This window comes from Suncus etruscus, chromosome 2, assembly GCF_024139225.1.
Source record: "Suncus etruscus isolate mSunEtr1 chromosome 2, mSunEtr1.pri.cur, whole genome shotgun sequence".
NCBI classification, from domain to species: domain Eukaryota; kingdom Metazoa; phylum Chordata; class Mammalia; order Eulipotyphla; family Soricidae; genus Suncus; species Suncus etruscus.
In genome coordinates, this window is record NC_064849.1 from 62,862,971 (window position 1) to 62,882,028 (window position 19,058).

The 19,058-nt window shown below is 36.4% G+C and overlaps 1 non-coding gene across 1 annotated transcript; it reads right to left on the bottom strand.

Annotated features, from left to right (window-relative positions):
- Nucleotides 1-18,600: 18,600 nt before the first annotated feature.
- Nucleotides 18,601-18,706, bottom strand: LOC126002228 (U6 spliceosomal RNA). The gene has a single exon (XR_007492990.1). It is a non-coding gene; the product is annotated as a U6 spliceosomal RNA (small nuclear RNA).
- Between the last annotated feature and the right edge of the window lie 352 nt (nt 18,707-19,058).

Below are 19,058 nucleotides of genomic sequence, written 5' to 3' on the forward strand. Positions count from 1 at the left end.
TAGTACTGGCCCTTTCCTGACCACAGTGGTGGGGGTCACTGTTTCTCCTCTACTCTTTCTCCTCTACTACTTGGAAGTCAGTCTTCCTCTTTATTCCTGTCAGCAGGTGTAGTTCCGCTTCTGGCCACACTGGTTGCGGGTGCTATTGAGCCTGACTCTCTGTTCCCTCCCTTATCTGGGGGTCAATGAAGCTCTGCTCCTCCGAGTTTTTGTGGAAGAAATTCCCCCAGTCAAGCCCTCCCGGTAGCTGCTCTCAGCACTTGGGGGGTCTCAGCTCCACTCTGAGGCTCAGGGCTAGGTTGCTCTAGGTTACCTAAAGGTCCAGGAGGCAGGCCCAAGCTCACCCAGTCTATTCGTCCCACCTGTCCCAGCGGGGCAGGTGACTCCGGCCCACTAGGTACTAGGGAATTCCCTCCTCTGTCTACGCTCAGGTCGGGTGGGGTGAACTCTGGGGCCTGGAAATTGAGGCAATGGTTGGTGTGGTCTCTGTGCCAACAATCTGGCCTGTGCGTGTTCTCCGAGTGCCCTGGTCGCTGGCGGGGACAGGAGCAGGGGTACCTACACCCCGGTTTGGAGCGGCTCTGGCCTCTGCAGTCTACCACAGTCTATGGGGGGGGGGTCGCGCGCAAGGTGGCGGACGCAGATGCCTCCGGTCCTCCACGTGTGGGCGCCCCAGGAGAATGCACTCACCCTCGGCGCCGAGGGGTCAGGAGCTGGGTTCCCTACTCCCGGGTTTGGAGCTGTTCTGGTCTCTGGAGTCTATGGGGGGGGGGGACGCGCGCAAGGTGGCGGAACCGGATGCCTCTGGTCCTCCACGTGTGGGCGCCCCAGGAGAATGCACTCACCCTGGGCGCCGTGGGGTCAGGAGCTGGGTTCCCTACTCCCGGGTTTGGAGCGGTTCTGGTCCTAGAGTGCCTTTCATACCGCATCCCCGCCAACACAGATTGTTCCCATTATTTTTGATGTGATCCATCCTCACTGGTGTAAGGTGGTACCTCATTGTTGTCTTGATTTGGATTTCCCTAATGATGAGTGAAGGTGAGCATGTTTTCATGTGTTTGTTGGCCATCTTTCGGTCTTCCTCGAAGAAGTGTCTATTCATTTCATCTGCCCATTTTTCTATGGCTTTATTTGGTTTTGGGGGACTCAGCTTTCTGAGTGCTTTGTATATTCTGGTTATCAGTCCTTTATCTGATGCGTTGAGTGCGAAAAATTTTTCCCATTCAGTTAGCTGTCTTCTTGTTTTAAGTTGGCTTTCCTTCGCCATGCAGAAGCTTCTTAGTTTGATGTAATTCCATTTGTTTATGTTTGTTGCTAAAATCCTTGCCTTTTGTGTTCCATCCTCGAAGACTTTTTTAATATATAGGTCTTCAAGTATTCTGCCTATTTTCCCTCAATAAACTTTATAGATTCTGATCTAATTTCAAGGTCTTTAATCCATTTTGAGTTGTCTTTTGTATAAGGAGTGAGGTATGGGTCAATTTTCAGTTACTTAGAGACAGTTTTCCAATTGTACCAACACCATTTGTTGAAGAGACTTTCTTTGTTCTATTTCTAGTTATTGGCTCTATTGTCAAATATTAGTTGACTGTATATCTGGGGGTTTATGTCTGGAAATTCTGTTCTAACCCACTGGTCTGAGGCTCTGTTTTTGTTCCAGTACCATGCTGTTTTGATCACTATGGCTTTATAGTATAGCTTCATGTTAGGTAAAGAGATGCCACCCAACTTCTTGTTTTTCAGTATCTGTTTGGCTATCCTTGGTCTTTTGTGGTTCCAGATGAATTTTATGATTGATTGTTTTAAGTCTTAAAAGAATGATGCCTGGATCGGGATGGAGATTGCATTGAATCTATATAGAATTATGGGTAGGATAGTCATTTTGATTATGTTGATTCTACCTACCCATGAGCATGGGATGTTCTTCCATTTCCTTAGATCCTCTTCAATTTCTTTCTGAAGTGTTTTGAAATTTCCCTGGTATAGGTCCTTCACCTCCCTTGTAAGGTTGATTCCTAGGTACTTGATACTTTTTGAAACTATTTTAAATAGAATTATATTTTTAATCTCTCTCACCTCAGCTTTGTTATTTGTATAGAGAAATGCTACTGTCTTTTGTGTATTGACTTTGTAGCCATCACTTTGCTGTATTGGTTAGTTATTTCTAGGAGTTTTACTGTGGACTCTTTAGGGTTTTTTTTTTATGTATATCATCATATCATCTGCAAAAAGAGATAGTTTGAATTCCTCTTTCCCAATTTGGATTCCTTTGATACATGTCTCTTGTCGAATTGCTATTGCTAGGACTTCTAAGATTATATTGAATAAGAGTGGAGAGAGTAGACAGCCTTACCTAGTTCCTGACTTTTATGGAAATGCTTCTAATTTTTCACCATTAAGCATAATGTTGGCTGTGGGCTTTTCATAGATTGCTGTAACTATCTTGAGAAAGGTTCCTTCCATACCTATTTTGCTTAGTGTTTTCAACATGAATGGGTGTTGGATTTTGTAAGATTTCTCTGTTTTTAGGCCAAAAGATTTTACTTTCTATTTTCCCCATATTTTGCTGTACCTATGCAAAATAAAAAACCAAACAAACAAAATTGCCACGCACACTTTTTTTAAATTTAATTTCATTGTATTTTCTATCCTTTATCTTTTAAATTGGAGCTCTCACCTGTTTTCATAGAACCTTGATACATGGATTACTTTATTTTACTACGATTCTTGCATTTTCAAATAAACTAAGAAGAAAGAAACAAAGGCTGGGTCAAGGGGCCAAGTGATCGTGGATGCATTGGCAGAAAAATAAATAAGAACAGAACTAAATATCCAAGCCAAAGTCAATGATAATAGAATCAAAGGACATAAAATTTAACAATAGAAATGTAAAAGGACCTATTATACTGGCATGCCTGGGGGCACAGGTGGTAGTATGGGATGTACTCTGTGTCCATTGGTGAAGGTAGGTTGACACTGGTGGTAGGAAGGGTCCTGACTCATTGTATATCTGAAATTGAACTATGAAGGTCTCTATAGATCACAATTTTTCCAATAAAATACAATTTAAGAAAGGGTAGTATAGTAAGCACAATATATTTATTTTGTTTATTAAGTCTCTTCTACTCATATTATTAGCACAAAACTTATGGAGTAATGTTCCTCAGGAGCAGGATGAAGAACCTTCTATACTCTATGTTTTCCAGATTGCTCTAAACTAAATACTAATATTGAATACCCATCCAAAGTACTTATTAAGCACTTATCATATTCTAAGCAATATGTTCTTGTTCTTATAATAGATAAATAGCACATGTTTTATTTGTTGTTATTATTGTTGTTGTTTTAAAAACATAGAGCCCAGGGAACTAGAGAGCAGTACAGTGGGTAGGAGAACTACTTTTCATGTGGGTGACCTGGGTTTAATGTCCAGTACCTGATATGATATGAGCTCTAGTAGGATTGATCCTTGAGCACAGTCATAAATAAACGCTAAACCTTGTTGGATATACTTCCTACATCCCAAAAGCACTAATAGAGACCAGTTGACTTATCAAATAATTGAACCAGAAAATACAGTACAGGTTATATGAACAAATGAGTGATTTCTAGACGTTGAAATTTTTGCAAGTATTTTAGTATCTAAGGATAATTTTTCTCAAAAATAGATATTTAAAGTATGGATGTTGTATGTGTTAAGAGATTGATCTCTGATAAGTTTTGTGTAAAAAATAAGTTCTTCTGCTGGGAACAGGGGTGGAGGGAGGACAGCATCGGTTGTGGGAATGCCCCTGATTCAATGTCACTATGTAATTGGTATAATACTGTGAATGATTTGTAATCCACTTTGGTCAAAATAAAAATTATTAATTTAAAAAATATCCTTCAATATGCAAGCAGTATCGATCTTTTAGAAGTTCAGCTGAGAACTAAAAAATAAAGTTGGCATACGAGTGACTTGAACTGAGGAGTATAAAGCTGTTATCAAATTAAAAGTGGGGAGTAATTTGGGGCACATTTTATATATTATGGAAGTTTTCTTAGTTAAACTATTTCAGACTTTGTCACCATGAAACCTTTATACAGTGTGATGATAAACAAAAATGCTATGACTTTACCCACATTTAACCATGCATAATTGACACAGATCAATAAAACATCTTTTCCTGTGTGTGCCCCCCAGCACACAAAACATAAACCAGAAGTCAAGTGACATTATGAAAACATTTATCTTTCACTACCCTACTATGGATATTACAAACATTTCCAATCATTTTTCATTGACAATGCTATTATGACTCAATTCACCTTGCAGTAATCTATACTTATTAGGAAGACAACTGAAATAGTTATACTAGTTATGTAGCATTTTTTTCTGTCTATAGCCACATCTTATCATACATATTTCAAATACTGCAGAAAATGAAACTGTACAAGGCTGTATCTACCACCATCCTAGCTCTAAGGTACTTAAATTAGTTCTGTTTCTTTTCTTGTTTTGTTTTGTTTTGGGTTGTGTGCCACAACCAGTGGCAGTCACAGTTTACTCCTGGCTCTGCCCTCAGAAATTTCTTCTGACAGGCTTTGGGGATCATATGGAATTTCAGTTGGTCCCAAGTCGGTCATGTGCAAGGCAAACACCCTACCTGCTGTGCTATCGCTCTGACTCCAACTTAGTTCTGTTTGTTTTTTTTTTTTACACCATTGTCTTTCCTTCAATACACATTATTTTCTTGATATTACTGAGAATCAGAACATGTAAAGTGCTGTGAGCCAAATTTTGTTTGCAGTCTTCAGCACCTGCAAACAGGTTCTTCGTGGAGTTTGGGAAAAATTCCACGGGGAAAAGGTGGGCACGCGGAATGGCGAATGATGGAAATATATTGTAAAAATGAAATGAAACCACGCAGATTGCATGGGGACTCGCGTTTACAAGGAACGAAATGGAGACAAATTTATTTTTTGAGCTGGCTGACTTTTAAAGGTTAGAGGCAGGGAAAAAAGGTGCAAATTCTAGACGTCAAAGAGGCTGGGAGAAGAATGAAGGACTTTGGCTTAAATTAGCATTTTAAAGAGCTGATACTGAAGGTGAAAAGGCAGCTTGTTTTGGGTTCGCTTTGTATTGGGTAAAACAGAAGGAAAACAGGTAAATTATCAGGGAAGTTGGAATGTGAGGAATGTTTCAGAGTTTCGGGGGGGGGGGAGTGAAAATTACTTTGTTTTGAGCTAAGTATGGAAAAACCTTGGTTTAGGCGCCAAGGTAGCAAAAATTACAGGGAGCAGTTAAGTGGGGGACTTTTGGCTGGATTGATTGCTGTCCTTTGTTGTAGGAAGAAATTACTAAGGCCTGATTTCTAATATTGGTTTAAAATAAAGAGAGAGATAGTTACAGCCACATATTTAGAATTATTGCCAAACCATCCACGCAAAGGGTCAAGTGATTTTGACTGCTCTAAGTGGGCCTTTTTGGCAAATAATTCCTTTTCAGGAGAGCACTACACTTTGGTGTGTGCTTCTCCTGAGTGGGATGTGGCAGTAAAGGATAAATTTCAGAGATAAATCATACATGTCAGGTTGTTTTTTAGGGTGGTCTTGCACCTATTAGAACTGTACTTTGTACATAATATGTAGAATGGAAACTAACCAGAAAGTCCAAGAAATCTTGTGGAATCGAAGAGAAGACAGCTTAGTTTTGGCAGTTTTGGCATTTGACTTCAGTGTTTGGGTAGTCCTCAATGAGTGAAGGCTGGGTGTATTACACATAATGACATAAGTCCAGAGATCTTTTGACCACAACAAAAATGTCCCTGCATAGAATAATTTGGCTCAGACATCTCTTATTTATGTAGAAAAACCTTCAGATTTACCACGTTTCTAAAAATTTTCATTTTTCTGCCATTTTCAAAAGCATTGCCTCAATTCTTTTATAGTTGATACTTTGTATAAAGTATCTAAATGCATCTAATAAAATTTGGGATTTTAAAATACATTAAACAGAATTTACAGGCTTTCTACTCTGTGTTTTTATTTTTTTAAAGCAAAAACAAGTCTTACTTGGAAATTCTGAGAAAGGTGAGAGGATAACAAAGGAATAGTAACATGCTTGAGTGAAAGTGGGGCCTCCGTCAAAGGTAGAATGAGCCCCAGCCCAATACAGCTTGAAATAGGAGAGCACACACCTCAAGAGAGGACATGTGGGTGACATGTAAGGATTATGTTCAAGGGCCCAGGGATCACCTGTGTGCCTCCTTTGTTTGAATTTGGTGCTTATAAGGTTTTTCCAAACCTGCCCTCACTTGGGGCTTTCTACAAGATAAATAGTTCTTCAACAGTTGCCAACGAGGCAGATCTGGCTGAGTTTATTTATTTATTTATTTATTTATTTATTTATTTAAATTTTTGACCTCCCTTTACTAGCTTGTCTTCCTACTAGAACTTTTCTTACCAGGCCTTAGTTTCAGTATTTACCAAGTGTATCCTGGTAGCCTCAGACAAGAGACAAGTGTAATCTTCAAATCCATCTCTTGGTTTTATTATGTCCAAAATATGCATTATGACACAACGACTTATTGCTATGTTATGATTGCAAAGATATTCCCTTCCTATCTACTTGTCTGCTCATGCCCCACCAGATATTTCTCCACATTAAAAGGGAAAATGGATCAAGATCAGTCAGTTTTCTGTAAGTTCATGCTAACAAAGTTAAAGTTGTTAAGTTTAGTTAGTAATTCCTCAAGTAAGTACATTTGAGAACATAGACAGGAACTGACTTAACTGCTTGAATGATTATATTTAGGGACAATTCCTTACAAGTTGAAGGGGGTTGAGAAACAAGCAAGAAATTAAAACATGGTTAGTATTTCAGACAACTTTATAACAGCTTAATTATGCATGGAGATCCCTGAGAATTGCAGTAATCAATTTCTGTACTGGCATTTTCTGACTGAATAATTTTTAAACATGTCATTTTTTTTTGTCTGAGAGTCTCAAACAGGTCTTTGTCTGTGAAAAAAGCTCACAACAGCATTTTTCTCATGGATATGAGAGTGAAAGGGTTAAATATGTGACTTAGTTTAAATCATGCACACTTTAAGTACGCAAGGGTCAAAATATTTTGTTGAATTTTATTATTCACCTAAAAGCTAAATTTTTATTATAAGTGAGCTTGTTCTTCAAATTTTCACATTTACACAATTAAATATGTTACCAATTTCAAAATTGTCCATTATTTAGAATGACTAGACTAGTAATCTTATAGTAATTGTTTAAATGGAAGGTTTGCTATTGAGCTCTATAAATATTAAAACAAAAGAAGTTTGGCATTGAACTCAAGTGAATATGGATATCAAGACAAGGAAAACAAACAAACAAACCAGTTTAAGTAGTAGATTTTGAAATGGGGTGGACAAAAAGATTCAAAGCTGGGTCCTAGGGCCAGAGAGAAGGGGTTAAGGTAACAGGGGTTAGGCACTTGCATTCCACAAGGCTGGCCTGGTTTTGATATCTATTTACCACATATGATCCCCTGAGCACTTCTGAATGACTCCTGATCACAAAGCCAGGAGTTAAGCCAGAGCTCCACTGGGCTTGATTACTCCAAAGAATAACAACTAAGAGAGATTCAGAAAAAGCCAATGATGCAGATGTTCCTAATTTGCCTTACACATATCCATCATTTAGAGCCCTTCTTTATTGGCTGGTGTTTTTTTGCTTTTGTTTGTTTTGTTTCAGTTCTGATTATATCAGAAGTTATTTTCCATGGGAATATATTTTTTTAACTATAAATAGAAAAGCTCTGGTAAAGCCAGTTTCACTTTGCTGAATTTATTGATTCTATAAAACAAAGGTTGCATATACATATACACGTCTGATCAGGGCAAGGGGCACTCTGTGAGGAATTAGGATGGTTTCTTTCTAAACTGTCTCTCTTCGCCCTTTCAAATCCTACAGAGCTGAAAAGAAGGGGTATTCTTTAGCTTCATACAAACTAACAGCCATTTTGATGACAAGAAAGCAGTGTTGCTTCCCAACGTGTCTTTGTTCAGGTGATAGCAGGCCCATTGAAACCTCCTGATGGAGCTCATTGAAAATAATAGGCCCCATTATCTTCACTGGCAATGCTGCCATGAGAGCTTCAAAAACTGAAATAATGACAGCACACATTGCATGTACAGTAGAAAGGCACAGTGTGATTATGGGCAATTTCTGGCTTTCGCCTCGATGCCTCGATGGATGAAGAGGAGTAGTGTGGGCCCAGCTGCGATGCACAGGAAGAGGGCATTTGGTCTCTCGGTTCCTTGCAGGATGTTTGTGTCTTTAGAAAAAAATATTTATCTTAAATAATTTGTGAAAGAAGACAATCAATTTAAGAATCATGACTGAGTTTGGAAACAATGAGATTTTTAATTTAGTAGTGAAATGCTGTCATATTTGGTGACACTGTTGGGACTGCCACTGCAAAGTTGTATGAAATTTCTGTGTAATACAGCAAGTGTAGCCACACAGGGGTACCCAGGACTGAAATCGATAGCAGATGATAACAATAAGATCATAAAATCTTTTGTTTCCCCAGGTCAGTTTTCTCTGTCACCCCCACATGTTTCCAGCAAATCTTATTTTTCTGAAGTTGGAAGGAACAAATGGGAAGTGAGATAAAACGAAGAAGAATAAAACACCAGCCCCCAGAAAAACACACTGGGCCAGCAACAGGCTTATTAGGATGTGAGAAATTACCAGGAAAAACAATCCCCTAGGGCTCAAAGACAACAGAGGCAGAAAGGGCTCCCTCAGGAGGAAAACATACTCAATTTCATTAGAAAGAGGGTGGAGAGAGATTTGCTTTGGGGGCAACTTGGTTTTTGTTGCCTGTTATTATCTGTATATTTGCAGAAATGAAATGTCTTAAAACCACCAGCCAATGTACAGACATTATTTTTTGTTTCATTTGGAATAACTCTAAAAAAGCACAGTGTGCTATGTACATCACTCTTGGGGCTTATATTTAATATAAGAACAAGATGGTCTCCCTGCTTCCCTTGTGCATGACTTGAAGAAGGAGGAGACTAACAGAATCATCCAGCTGGCACAATGAGAAGTGGCAAGAAGGAAAGAAGCACCTAATAGAACAGCTCACAAAACTGTCCATTGGTTAAGGAAGCACTTACTTTCCCCCCATCTTAGGTAGGGAAATATTAAGAGGCCAGTTTCTGAGTTTATAGGGATTTCCAATGGTATAGTAAGGTGAGTTTCTATTCCACTTCTGCCTACTTCAGGCATATACTCCTCCATCCTTAGCTTGCATGTGAATATCTTCTCTCAAGACTCAGTCTCAGGAGCAATTTTATATTATGTGGAAGATGTTATCTCTTGAGCAACAGGTGCTAGAACACCTTACCAGAAAAACCACAAAAGCACAGAAATACTACATATTGTTCCACTTATTTTTTTATACTAAATCATGCAGACTTGCTGGATCCAAAGACAGCATGCATTCTTTGAGACAGCTGCCCTGTGTGCAGAGCATAATGCTGGACAGCTCTCTGCTCCTAGACCTCCAGACTCACACGGATTCTAAAAACTGCTGCAAAGTAATGATGCATCAAATGTGTGCTCTATAGATATGTCTGAATTAAACTGTGGGCTAGAGAGAAAATTTATTACTAAAAGTAAAAAGAAGAGTTAAAAGGGGAAATGATATTTCTTATTTTTATTTATAGCTTCTTAAATATTTTCATTTTTGCCCCGCTTAATTCTCCTAGAAATAGAATCAAGGCCACCGTTTCTTTATTATTGAACTATGTCCTATTCTCTAGAACCTACTAGAATAAACCAGATTCTGTGGAGCTAATAGCTGATGCAAATTTGTATTCCAGTTATGAAACCTGTGACTTTCAAATTAAAAAGTGGACTCAGTGGCCAGTTATTGGTTCAGTGCAGGTGGCTTCTTATCTTGTTTTTGCTTTGTGAGTGGGGCAGGGATTTCTTTGGGATTAATTACAGGGGGCTCATCACATTTGTGAGGGATCCAAAATCATTTTCTAATTATCTTTTAGTGACCCCACTTCCTAATAGGACTCTACTAGGTATACATTTGGGGGAAGATATAGACATTTTGACCATGAAAAACTCCATATTTTTTTCATTTTCCTTTGAATCTTCAAGGTATTTTACTCTTAGATCATTTCATTACCATAAACCATAGAAGCTTTTCTCCAATTCATCTGTCTTAAAATAGCTTCTCCCTCTTTTTAATTATATATTCTTTATTATTTTTCTGGAATAAATATAATATTTATATTAAGGATACTTGTTTGTGTTTGACTATCATTTATGTGAAATTTCTGCTTTCTGAGTTAAAAGTCTTCCTTTCCCAGCCTTTTTTTGGGGAGTGGGGGAGGAAGTAATACATTTTCAAAACTGTTGATAATAGAATTACATGCACACAATATTTTGAAACACGACATCTATCACAGCAGTGTCAGTTTACCTCTGATCCACTCATTGGTCTGTGATTCTCTCTCAAACCCTTCCTTCACCTTAGTTGAGTTAAGGAAGCCAATTGTCAGAAGCTGTTAGCTTTAACCATTCATTTGTAATCCTCTGACTTTCTTTATATCCCACATATAAGGGATACCATTCTGCATCTGTCTCTCTTCTTCTGACTGATTTCACACCCATATATATCCTCCAGTTCCAAACACGTACCAGATCACATAATTGTGTCTTTTCTTATAGCTGAATACTTTAGATGAAGCTGGTGCTGTAGAATCCCAGGGAGTTTGAGCCTTTTACCCGAGGGAAGAGGCTTATGGTGGGGAAGAAAATATAAAAAAGGGTGCTTACAGATGAACCTCCAGGAGCAACTTCAGAGAAACAACTTTTTATTTCAAAGGGGGAAGAAATAGTTAAAAGTTGTTCAGCAAAAAGGGAAAAAAGAATAATTTATTTGTATGCTGGAAGAATGAACAAAAGGAAGTGATGATACTGGTCAGGTGTACGTACATGCAACATATCATGCCTGTGGCTGTGACCTTTCTGACTGGGGGGAACCTACATGTACGAGGGAAGCATAGGATATGGACTCCTTTACAACATGCCATATATTTGCTCTAACAGGCTCTCATCTCCCTCTTCCCAATTTGGTGGGGGGGGTGCCTCAATTTGCAGGGTGACTACTTTCAGTGCACCCTATAGTGGTCATCTCAATGGACGCTAAGCCTGGCTCTGAAGGGCTGGCACTCTAACCACCTTGGTAAATTCAGTTCAGAAAGCCAGTTCTCAGTATCTGTTACCTTTGACAGTTTGTAATTTCCTTACTGAGTTTCTTTCTTATAAATGAATGTTATTCTAATATATATAGGAATATTATACACCATAATTTATAGATTAATTGATTTTGAATACCTAAGTTGTTTTCATAGCTTTGCTATTGTTAATAGTGTTTCAGTGAACATAGGAACATTAATGTGGTTTGAAAGAGTGTTTATGAGCCCTTGGGAAAGAAGTTAAGAAGTAGAATTGCTGAATAATATGGAAGCTTAATTCTTAAATTTTTGTGAAGTTTTCACATATTGCTTTCTGTAGGAATTTAACCAGTTGATATTCCCACCAACAACAGATGAGAATTTTTTTCTCCCAACATTTGTATTCTTTTTTTTTAATGTGTGAGGTAATATCTCATTGTTTTGATTTGCATTTCCATCCTAATATTCAATGAGATAAAAGGGGTTACGATTTAAGAAACCTCTATCCTCAAAAGAAATGACTAGAGGCCTGAGCGATAGCACAGCGGTAAGGTTTTTGCCTTGCACGCGACCAACACAGGACAGATTGGTTTGAATCCCAGCATCCCATATGGTCCCCCTTCCCCCCACACACACACAGCCTGCCAGGAGCGAGTTCTGAGCAGAGCCAGGAGTAACCAATCCCTGAGCATCACCAGGTGTGACATACCCCCCAAAAGAAATAATGATTGGAGTAAAAAGAAATCCTACAGAATTGGAGAAAATATTTGCTCCACCAATAATTTAACATGGTAAATATTTAAAGCACTTGTATAACTTAACAACAAAACAATAAAAAATGCTGACTGGAGCTGAACATATAGTTCTGTTCTTTTTAAAGAAAACATAAAGATTGACAATTATATAAGTTAAACATCTTAACCATCAAAAGCAAATCATTATTTTCTTTCTTCTTTCTTTTTCTTTCTTCTTTCTTTCATTTTCTTGCTTTCTTTCTTCTTTCTTTCTCTTTCTTCTTTCTTTCATTTTCTTTCTCTTCTTTTCCTTTCTCTTTCTTCTTTCTTTCATTTTCTTTCTCTTTCTTCTTTTTTTTCTTTCTTCTTTCTTTCATTTTCTTTCTCTTTCTTCTTTTTCTTTCTTCTTTTTCTTTCTTTCTTTCTTTCTTTCTTTCTTTCTTTCTTTCTTTCTTTCTTTCTTTCTTTCTCCTTTTTCTTTCATTCATTCATTCTTTCTTTCATCCTTTCTCTCTTAAAACTTAATAATGTTTTATTTTTTATTAGCCTAAATGAAATCTTTGGTGTGCTGATTTAATATTCTAAACTCTATTCTAATTCTTTTAACTTGCAAGAAACTTTGGCCATGAGGTTAGGGATTCCTGCCTTTCTAGCAATTTGTAAAGCTTAGCCCATCCAAGATGTCTCCTATTCACACAAATATTTGAAAGTAACTAGGTTCAAATCTCAGAAATCATAGGTATATCCACTTTTTTCTTAGTGAAACTTCACAATTATAGCTTCCAAGAAAAATGAATAAGTTCTGTATCACCTCTCAAAAGCAATCTTTCAATACTGTATTTTTTGCTGCTAGTATAAATAGTGTATTGAAGAGTTTTCCAGTATCTTAGATTTGTTTTAAGGGCTAGAGTAAAGATATCACACAATGTATCAGAAAATGTGTTCCAATTTTAGGGCATGTTCTATTGTATAATTGGCTGTGTATTAAAATCTTTTGAGTGTTCAATAGCCTATAGTCTATGGATAGAAAACACAAAACACTGAACTGCTTTAAAAAACACAGGGCTTAGGGACCTTTTGTATTTCTCTATCCCTTTCACATAAAGTGGTTATCCACAAGGACTGGGCCAGTTTTAGCACCTTTCCTCCTTATAGAATACATTTATTTTCAGAATGATGATGTAAAAATGATAATATTTTTAATTTATCATTTGTCTTTTTTAAATGAACAGTTTAAAAGGGAATATTTGGACCTTAAATTAAGTTTGTTATTTATGAAAATTACAGTTCCCAGTACTATGAAGTTAACACACACATTTAAACACACAAACCTCATTAATTACCTAGAATTACATGCCAAATGCATCTAGTTCTCTTTCTCCATTTTACAGCACTTAGAATAATTACTTATGCATTATGTAAACTCAGAAAAATGCAGAACTGCAGCATTTTATACAAGCTTAAATCTTGTATTTTTACACAAGCTTAAAGGACATTGGACCAATACATATTTATTTTAAACCATACTTGTGTAGCTAATGCCCTATATGTTAAGGCCTACTGCATTTCTTGAAGTTCTTTTAAGAATATCTTCTATGAAGAATGTGAATAAGTAGTAAATATGCTAATGTAGACATAATGTATATATGATACAATTTAAACACACTTAGCTTCAGTAACTGAAACGGATCAATAAATTTTTACAACAGCATGTTTTATCAGATTTTGTTAGAGATAGATATTATCAATCACTGTTACCATGACGATAACAAACGTTAAAAATTTTACCTGGATTTTGGAAACATATTGAACCAAATAAATGTTTGTTGCCTTACTAGAAAATGCACTTTTTGGCCTCATGTGATAGATCGCATTACATCACACAGCTGTTACTTAATTGAAATATTTATTTTTTGGTCTGTTCTTTTTAATCTTTTGTTAGAGCGTATATAGATTAAACATTAAACTATATATTTCACTTGGGGAGTCAGGAAAATCTCTTTTTCTTGAAGCAGTGACAACATAGCACTGATGGTGCTGGACAGTTCTTTTACTGAAGTCACTTTATAGCAGACAGAACTTGCATTTTTTCACGAAGAAACAAACACCCATTATATTGTATAATGTGATATTACTGTTAATTCCCATATTATGCCTCTTCTCAGGCAGTGTAATATCCTTACACTTCAATGAATTGCCTTTTGGGACAATGTAATGTTTGTTATGATTTTTATTTCACCTTCATGTCCTGTGGGAAGACTGAAAGAAATATTTTTCCTATTTCTCTACTTTGGATAAATAAATGTAAGTTCATCGAACTAATATGTGGTAGATTTACATTAGAGCTTAAGACTTTATCTTTGTTCTTTATCTTTGCTCATATGATATCCTCTTAAGAGTTACCACTTTTAGTCCCTAGGCTATGTAAAACATTTCTCTCTCTTTTTCATTCTCATTCTCTTTTCTCACACAAAATATCATACTACTGTTCCAACTTGTGGAAATGATAGCATAAGATGTACTTCTCTAAATTTCTCTTCTATGTAAAAGCTGACTTTCAGTCCAGTACAATAGAACTGAAAGCAGTGTAGAAAACCATCACACATATGGACAGTTAATTTATGACAGATGAACCAAGAGCATAAAGAGGGGAAATAAAGTCTTTTCAACAAATGGTGTTGAAAAACTGATTATCCTAGACTAAAAAATTAAATAGAACCATTATTAAACTGTACACAGTAGTTAACTCAAAATAAATTAAAGACAAACTGTTGGCCTGAATTAATAAATAAACAGAAGAAAACAAAGATAAATGATTAATAAAGTATATTAATATGATTAATAAAATACACAGAAGTAAAGAATAATCCATGATATTGAGCAAAGATGCACTCAAAGATTCTGCTCAATTGGAAAATCAAACAAAAATAAAAATAAGTGAATTAGATTACTTCAAGCTAAAAGTTTCTGCACTGAAAGAGGCAAAATGACTTATAATTTTTGTTTTTGGGCTACACTGGATGGTGCTTAGGGATTACTCCTGGCTTTCTACTCAGGGATCACTTCAGGACCATTTGGGATACCAGGAATAGAACCTAGGTCTGCATGTGCAAGGCAAATGCTGTGCCCATTATATTATCACTCTGGTTTCCTGCAAAAGAAAATAATATTAAAATAAAATCTCAATCACCAAACATAAAGAAATATATATCATATATTTGAAAATATTGACAACAAAATATATACTCTAAAAACTTAAATAAACGAAACTCATTAGAAATGTGGTAAGAACTGAATAGGTACTACCTCAGAGAAAACATATCAATGAAGGAATATGAAAAAAAATCACATCATTGCTTAACTGAGACATTCACAGTACTGCTCTTGCACTTCATAAATAGAACCCCAATGTCCAAAACTAGGATCTGAAGAGACATGGGTCTGGAAGCAAAGATCTAGCAGAAATTAATCCCACACACAGTAAAAAGATGCAAGAATGAGTTCAGAGATTCCAACACTGGGGCCAGGAATTCCACCACACAAGCCTTCTGCTCCTAAGAAAGAAAGCAGTTTAGTGGAGGAAGACCAAAAAATGAACCCTTTCCTTTCTGAAACTCAAACTTTTATTCAGAAGAACCAGGCTACACCCTAGGGTGTAGGTATACCCTAATAGGGACTAATACAATATTACCAAATCACATCCTAGGTTGGAGTAAGAATACCAATTAGAGTGGGAACAATAGTTCAACAGCACTGCATACTCAGGCCTTTGCATTAACTTATTACCTTATTTGGCTGAAAATTACTGGTAGGTTCCTCTAGACATTCCAAACACTGATTAGGATTTACACCTCCAAAATAATACTAGAAATATTAAACAAATCAAACCAAAAAGATCCAAACGTATAAAGACAAACAATGAATAATCTCACACATATGTAATATAAAGAAAAAGCAAGATGTTCAATAAAAACAAACTCTGATATACTGAAAGTAGAACTGAGATATTAAAGTAAGTTTTGTGTGTGTGTGTGTGTGTGTGTGTGTGTGTGTGCGTGTGTGTGTGTGGTGCAATTTGGAAGAGCATAAAGAGAAGAACCATATTAATTCTGACCATGTTTTTCTAGTATGAACCTTTTTTAGGGTAAGGGAAGTGATATTTGGGTCACACCTTGCAGTGCTCAGTGACTACACTCTGTTTTCAGGTGGTGACCATATGCAAGGGTCATATGCAATGCCAGTGACCAAAATGTAAGAGATCAAAGCTCAGGGTTAATTGCCAGATATCAGATCTCAGGGTTGTCTGTATGCAAGGCAATGCCTTATATCCTGTACTGTCTGTCGCTCTGGCATGTATATATCTTTAATTATCCACTCCTGTATCCTCAAGTAAAATTTAATTTTCCTCAGTAGACAGGTAAAATCTTTTAATTATTTTATGTTTTGATATCCCCTAATGAATTTCTTTTATTTATTTATTTATTTATTTATTTATTTATTATTTTGGGTTTGGCGCCACACCTGTTGACGTTCAGGGGTTACTTCTGGCTATAGGCTCAGAAATTTCTCCTGGCTTGGGGGGACCATACGGGACACCAGGGGATCGAACTGCTGTCCATCCTAGGCTAGAGCTTGCAAGGCAGACAACTTACCTCTGGTGCCACTGCTCTGGCCCCTCCCGAATGCATTTCTAATACATACATAATTACATAATTGTCTTCAAGAAAGTATTTTTAGGGCCAGAAGACAGTAGAATGAACAAAATACCTGTAGCTGACCCCACACCATATATGGTCCCTGAACACAGATCCAAGAGTAATACCTGGGCACAGAGTCAAGAGTAAGCCTTGAAACACAGCTGTATGTAGTCCAAAATAATCAAAACAAAACAAGAAAATAAACTATATTAGACAATTGATTAGCTGATTGATAGAACGCATGAACACATCTCTTCATCAATATGATGCTGGCATTAACTAGTGCCTGGGATCAAACCAGGGCCAACTATATCTAAGGCAAGCAATTTAACTTCTGTAGTAGCTTTATTATTAAAGACATGAATTTAATACAGTATGTTGATATTCTTTGTTAAATATTCAAACCCATCCTCTTTCCACATTTTTATCACCTTCTTGACCTAAATTTCACCATCTCCATTTTCATTTTTCCTCATGTATCCTATGATGTGTCATTATGCATTTGGTTTCTGAATGCTAGATCATTGCAACTTCCTCACATTACCTTAATTGCAAAATATATTCAGATAAAGCCTTAAGCAAAAAAAAAATGAGATCTTTGTATAAGGCAGACTGTTCAGAAAATCCTAACTTCTAAATTATTCTAGAAATATTCATTTATGTCCAAGCACAGATGAAAGATACATTTTAGATTAGACAGATGCCCTTGAAATAATCAGCATTTGGATTTTAGGCAAAGTAGCTCAAATAACTATGGCTATCACCAAGAGGATAGACTAGTTAAATCAAAATATCACTGAACCACAAGTTCAAAGACTATGATCTTGCTATATTGTGAGGTCCTTTAAACACAAACTCTTAATTATTGACATTCATTTTCCTGTTGCACAGATATTTTGCCTTATAGTTAGTATCAAGGTCTGTTCTATAAATGAATATGTGGACAATGAAAGAATAGGAACAGAAAAATCTTGAAGTCTGGCAATGCCAAAATCTAAATGTATAATTCAAGCTAACTTAGTAGCTTTCAGATGGTCTCTATGCAGATTTAGCATTTGAAGTCCATTACTATTGTAAAAGTATATGCTATATGTTTCTTGTTTTATCTAGGAAAATGAATCCATTAAATGGCAAACCTATATATTACATATCATTTAAAAATGATTTGGCCTCAAGTATAGAAAGTGTTGCTGTAGTTGAAACAAACAAAATGTTTTTCCCTCTGTATTTAGAAAAATATTAGTTTGGTTAGCATCTCTGTGATAGCTTACTCTTCATTCCTTCTGTTCTCTTCATCTTACCTCATGCTCACAAATGACTGAAGCAGGGCCAGTAGTCATATTGTTATGTAGAGAGTTTTAGGACAGATAATAATACTCCTTGTCATATGTGTTTCATTTCATAAAAAGATAAAATTTATTCAGAAACATACAGAGAAACTGTGCTTTATGGTGTCCTTGAGAAGAACATTTAATATAATGGAAAGGTTGCACATTATAGGCTTTTTCAGTCATGTTTCATTACTTCAGACTCGGAACATTGTACCCATACAAAATTAGAACTATTGTAAGAAGAGACCTTGGATAGGCATTTGCCAAGTCTGAGACATAGTATATCTGTGACATATTATCAGATATAAATACTGATATATTTATTTTCAATATTATCATTGGGCATAAGTGTGTGTACGCACATGTGTGTCAATGCTATTAGTGTGGGAATTTAACAAATTTCTCCCTTATTTGCTAACTGCCCAGTTTGGGAATATACTGGTAAAATTTATCTGGCATAGGGTGTCTTTAAATGAATAATGTCTTTAAATGAATTTCTACAAATTAGCTTATTTTTATGCTCCTCTGTATAAATTTTAGCTTTTCCAACTTTGCCAGGATGGCTACAGTTTTTAATGGTTGCAGTTTTTGCAGTAGTGAATGAGGAAATAGCTGACTTTCTGTGTCATCCTTGCTCAGGGGCCATGCTAATCTTCTCTGTATAGTTCCAATTTTAGCATATGTGCTGCCGAAGTGAGCACTACTTTCCAATATGTCCTATACTTTACTTCTTAACCTTTGGCATGGAAAAAGCTATTCCTTATTATCAATGTGAAATATCTATTGAATAGGAATCAAAGGGTAATAATTACAGTGCATGGTAGAACAACATCCTGAGCTGTTCCTTGACTTATGTCTTTCCTCTTAATTACTGGAGCAACCCACCATATTATTCCTGTAGTTTCTGGTGACCCATAACTTTTTTTTTTTTTGCATGAGTGTGTCTGGCATGCTTAAACAGGGTATTCATTCCATCATCTGCTGACAATGATCCTAGACCCTCCCACTTTCCCCTCTATCACTTTCATTATTAAATTGCTCTGCTTTCTTTCC